The sequence below is a fragment of the Ambystoma mexicanum genome, chromosome 4q, assembly GCF_040938575.1.
Source record: "Ambystoma mexicanum isolate Mex_15411 chromosome 4q, UKY_AmexF1_1, whole genome shotgun sequence".
Taxonomy (NCBI): Eukaryota; Metazoa; Chordata; class Amphibia; order Caudata; family Ambystomatidae; genus Ambystoma; species Ambystoma mexicanum.
The window spans coordinates 69,534,873-69,540,872 of NC_090928.1; positions in this window are offsets into that span (position 1 = coordinate 69,534,873).

A 6,000-nucleotide genomic window follows, 5' to 3' on the forward strand; every position below is an offset into this window, starting at 1 on the left:
CACCCAGAGGTGTACTGGGAAACAAAAGTGGTCCTGGAAATGTTTTTCAAAGTGGCCCCATATTACGGCATGTGAGCAACCCAAGCCCTTCTAAATCGGTCTTGGAGGTCTTTTCCCACAGTAAAATATAGAAAGAAATGGGTCCTAATAGTTAATTTTAAAACACATTTGCCCCTATTTGGGAGCTAAACATAACAAAAAATGGCATATAAGCATGGATGTGGGGGTTGCAGAGAGATTGAAGCAATGGGGAGGTGTCCATGGGAGAGGGTAAGAGGAGCTGAAAAGCAGGGTGTCCGCACAAAAGAGGGCTAGGGTGCAGCGGCCCACCAGGAAATGTGTGCACCCAAGGCTCCTGCAATTCGGCCATAGCGGAATAAAATGCGAGGCGGCTTTAGCTAGCTTGGACCCCCTCACGGCGAAGACCCTGTGAAACCAGCCCTACTCTGACAAGTCCACACAGACCATGAGGAATCCTAACCCACGACGACTCGAGAAGATGGAGTGAAGAGGCTCAAACCTCAGTATCCAATAATCACAGCTGATGGATCAAATCTAACAGCAAGAAGAAGACAGGCAGCGCTGGCATGGCCTGCAAAGGTCTGACTTCAATGTATCCTCAACAACTGTCTAAACCGCGGAGCCACAGCCAGAGAACCTTAGATCCAATGTAAATTTACAGCTACATATCCCACCCTTTAAGAACGCAAGAACAGGCAGCTCCTGCTCCACTCTAGCAGCTCCTAGAATTTGGAATTCACTCCCTGCCGACATCAGTAACGAACACACACTGAATACATTTCAGAAACTCCTCAAAACGTGGCTCTTTAATAAATACTGAGCACCTTGGTCATTCTCGAATGCTACCTTGCACAACTGATGTAAATATTGAATATAACTTGTAACCACTGTATATAACTCATGTAACCATTGTATATGTAACAACCAAGACTAAGGGCCTCATTACACGGTAGGCGGTAAGGGTTTACCGGTACCGGTAAGGGCACCGGTATCGGTAAACCCTTACCGCCTTACTACGAGGTCCCTTTGTGGGACCCGACCTTAACGGCTGGTGTAGACCAGCCGTTAAAGTTGGGACCCGCGAAGGGACCTTGGTGCTAATTACGGTACCACAATTTGCGGTACCGTAACTAGCTCCTTCCCCATTCCCATTATGCCCTATGGGGCAAAAATGGGATTGGGGAAGGGCCATGGAGGAAGGGGGAATTACCGTCCCGCCAACCTTGGAATGGGGTGGTAAATCCCCTTTCCTACATGGTGGTACCAGTATGGTACCGGCGGCAACCATGGTGCTAATAGCACCATGGGTTACCGCCTTCCGTGTAATGAGGCCCTAAGTATTCGTAGTATTCTGTTTTACATGCAACCAGCAAGTCAAGATCTCCCTGTAACTACGCCGTGATACCCTTGGGTTTGGGCGTACAACAAATGCAATACATAAAATCAAATCAAACAAATATCCCAGAGAAATCACACTTTGTTAGCTCTACAACAACACCAAAGACACATGCCTAAAGCGCAAACATGACAGGACTTAATGTTGAATATCGTTTTCAATGTCAATTTGTATCCTCACATTTTGATAGCATGTGTGTACTTCGTATTGGGAAGTGGCAGCATTATACAAGAGCATCTATGCGGCAGTGGCCAGCAAAACGCATCCAGGTCCTCAGCACGAGCATTCACAATGGAATGATCTGCGTGCATGTGTCTGTATATAGCGTGCATGCACGTGAGGTTGTGCATTGCACATTTCCTTATGGTTGGTGCAAACTCATGCTCTCTGTTTTGTCCTGGCAGCGAATTCCACAATTCCACTCCAATAGAGTTAACCGTTTACATGGCACGAGTAAGCATGTTGCACTGTTGCTTGGCAGATTTCTACAAGCTGGTTCCTGGTATTTTCGACAGCTGGTAAATTATGAGCTATTTAGAAGATTAATGATGTGTTGGCGAGTACGTACAAGTGATCCAATGAATCCAGCAACGGGCACCACCTCCGTCACCATGTTCGCCTCCGCATGTTCGCCTCCGCAGCCTGCTCTGCTGCCTTTTGCAAATTCTTTAGCTGGGATGTCAAAAGGTACTCTACTCCTGCAGTTTCGGCATTCCTGTTCCTCGGGAGGATAGCTCAGGGGCAACGTGCTCGCCTTGGAAGCAAAACATACACAGAGCAACACAGATTCCATCTCCACGCTTGCGTGCGCGGTGGTGGTCAGTGAAGTCAACCGTCATTCGCGTTCTCCTGCTTTTTGAGATGGTAGAAAACACACCAAGGGCCCGATTCATAACTTGGCGCAGTGAACGTGCTTAAGAGCACGATTCACTGCGCCAAATGAGGACGCCCAGGCTCCACCAGTATTCTCAAGTGGGTCTGGGTGTCCTCGTAGTGCACGACAGTGCACCTTCAGGATTGCGCCTGTTTTTCTTATAATGGGTGCAATCCTGAAATCTCGGCAGCATTTTCGGAAAATGACGACATATTTGTTATTTTGCAAAAATGCTGCCGAGACATAGGAAAGTGTACATATACACCTGTGTAAATGAAAGTGTTCATTCATTTACACCAAAGAAAGCAGCTTCAACGTTGCAGACTACAACGTTGAAGCTGCCTGCTTTGGTGTAAATGAAAGTGTTCATGTACACCCGTACGGTGTACATGAACACTTTGGTGTAAATGAAAGTGTTCATTCATTTACACCAAAGTAAGCAGATTCAACGTTGCAGACTACAACGTTGAAGCTGCCTGCTTTGGTGTAAATTAAAGTGTTCATGTACACCCGTACGGTGTACATGAACACTTTGGTGTAAATGAAAGTGTTCATTCATTTACACCAAAGTAAGCAGATTCAACGTTGCAGACTACAACGTTGAAGCTGCCTGCTTTGGTGTAAATGAAAGTGTTCATGTACACCCGTACGGTGTACATGAACACTTTGGTGTAAATGAAAGTGTTCATTCATTTACAACAAAGTAAGCAGATTCAAAGTTGCAGAATGCAACGTTGAAGCTGCTTGCTTTGCTGTATATGAAAGTGTTCGTATACACGTGTGTATATGAACACTTTCATATACACTGAAACAAGGCATCGTGTGGCACTCCTCCAGTATAACGGCACCAAAATGGTACCATTATATGTGCGCGATTTTAGCGCACATATAAAACTGGAGGGGTGCCACAAGAATACCCTTCTATAATGCCAGGTAACGAATGTGGCGGTTGATAGGTTGATTTCCAACCCATTTTAGCAACCGCCACATGTATTCCGAAAGTGGCGCATTCCTACTGACTTCAGAAGAATGCGCCACCTTCAGAATAGGTCTTAAGTACCGGAAAGGTTGTTATCCCTTTTAACAACCTTTTCGGTACTTAAGACCAGGTTGAGAATCGGGCCCCTAGACCCATAGGGATTCAAGCCTATCTGCCCACATCAAAATCAGAGGCATTGTCGGTTTTTCCCTGATGGACCCTATTTCCCACTCCCAGCCCCGCTCTGTAGGGGAAACCCAACAAAAATTGAACATATTGCTAAAAACACACGAGAGCTTGTCCCTGTGTGCTTTTACAGTTCCATGCCATTCTTCGTCTCAATCAAAAACAAGACATGTATTCTCAGGATTTTGCTTATTTATTTATTTTTGTATTTGTATAGCGCACTAAGCCCTGAGGCATCAAGTCGCTGTTACATGACCAGTTACTCAAATGACAATATAATACATTTGTTACACAATTGAACAAATATCAAGGTTTTTGCGATTCACATTACACTTGGAGGATCACTTTAAGTGAACAACAGTGTTTTTGGGGCTCTTCGGAAAACCCAATAGGAATGCTCGGCTCTAACGGTAGGTGGGAGATGGTTCCAGTGTTTGGCTGCAATGGCCGGTAAACTGTATCCTCCAGCTTTGGCCCATTTGAATTTGGGCTGATGCTATGGGCTCACAAATAGGTAGACAGTGGACCTTTTTTCGCGCTGCAGTGATATGTTCAGCTTTGGGGATGTTCAGAGCTGCTCTAAGTGCATTGTTTTGGATGAATTTCATCTTCCGAATGGTTTGGGCCATGGCACCTGCAAAAAGGGCATTACAATAATCAAGCCTGTATCCTATGGTGGCTTCAGCAATTGAATGGCAGCTATCCGGGGAGAGGAAGGGTCTGGAGGCATTGATAAGTTTAGTTGTGTAGGCGGCAGAAGAGGCGATGGCGCTGACATGCCGCGTGAGGGATAGGGTGGCATCCAAATAAACACCGAGCGCTTTGACAAAAGGTGAGCCTGGGATAGTGATGCCATCAATCTTAAAGGAGGAGAATTGTGTATCGAGCCTTTTGATCATTGAGGGGGGCTTCACCAGGAGTAACTCTGTCTTTCATCGTTCAGACATAGGCGGTGTGTGGCCATCCAGGCCTGGATGGTCGAGTAAACAGAGTTTAGTGTGGAAGAGTCTTTGAGGTAGTCGCCGGAGAGGAGAATTTAAGTATCATCGGCATAGTTTATGTATGATATGCCAATTGAGGTCTGGAATGTGAATAGTGGTATTGTGAATATGTTGTACAATTTTGGGGATACGCAATATCCTTGAGGTACGGCACAGGTGATAGGTGCGGGGGCTGCAATGACATTGTCACAGAATACTCTCATGGATCTGTCTCCTAGGAAGGAGGCAATTCAGGTTATGGCCTCAGGGGAGACGTTAGCAGAAGTGGATAGGTGGCGACCCAGGATTTTGTGATCCACCAGGTCGAATGCCGCTGATAGATCAAGGAGTAGCAGCAGAGTCAGTTTGCCCTCATCTCTGATTTCGTCAATTTGGATGTTTAAGTCAAGTAATGTCGATTCCGTCCCGTGGCCTGGGAGGAATCCTGACTGGCGAATGTCCAGGATGTGGTTGGCCTCAAGATGTTGCTAGATTTGCAAATAGGCTGCTTTGTCCAGTAATTTTAGGAGGAAGGGGATAGTGGTGATTGGGCAGTAGTTGGTCGGCATTGTGGGATCTAGAATAGGTTTTTTGATAAGAGGGAGTTCCCAAGCTTCCTTGAGGCTGCTGGGGACTGTGCCAGTGGAGGAGGAGGCATTGATGAAGGAGGCAATAAGGGGTGTGAGGATGTCAGAGCAGTCCTTGATAATGCCCACTGGGCAAGTGTCAACTTTGCAGTGCGATGCTTTGAAACCTTTTAAAATGGTTGTGACTTCGTCTTCAGAGACATAGGAAAAGTAAAACATGGGAAGCACTTGGGGGTTGATAGTAGGGGGTAGGACTCTTTGTGATGCTTGGGAGGGTTTGATCAGGGATTCTTTAGAGTACATTTTTCTGTGCAAGGATTACATTTTGGTAAGCATGTCATTTTGGATGTTGGTAGAACATGAGACATCTTTGGATATAGTAGCCGGTGGGTTGGTGGGGGTTTCCAGTTCCCTGAGAATGGTGAACATTTCTCTGGTGTTAGAGTTGGCCTTGTCAATGCGGGCATTGTACATGGAGGATTTGGCAGAGAGGATTGCCTTTTTGTAACCTTTGGCGGCTATAGTGAACAGTAACTTCTTTTCTTCTGATGGTGATTTCTTCGAGTTGGCTTCAGCTAGCCATTTTTTCGAGCGAAGTGGTTGAAGTTCTGGGTGAACCACATGTTTCTGTGGGCAGATGGTTTGAGTTTGCTTGCCTTAAGCGGAGCAATGGTGTCAATGGTTGTAGTTAGTGTTTTAGTGTATAAGTCTGCAAATGTTTTAGGGTCTTTGGCGAAGGGGGGCTTTGGTAAGAGTGAGCAGAGTGAGGGGCGAGGTGCTCCGTGGTGAGGTTTCTGGAACTGCAGGCAAGTGAAGGGGGCAAAGAGATAGTAGTAGATGGGGTGTGCCCAATAGGTGATATAGTATAGTGTACTATGTTGTGGGCAGACCATGGGCATGGGGAGTTGGAGTGGATGGACACCTGGCAGTTGTGGTTGGCAACCCAGTCTAGGATATGACCTTTGTTATGTGTTGGG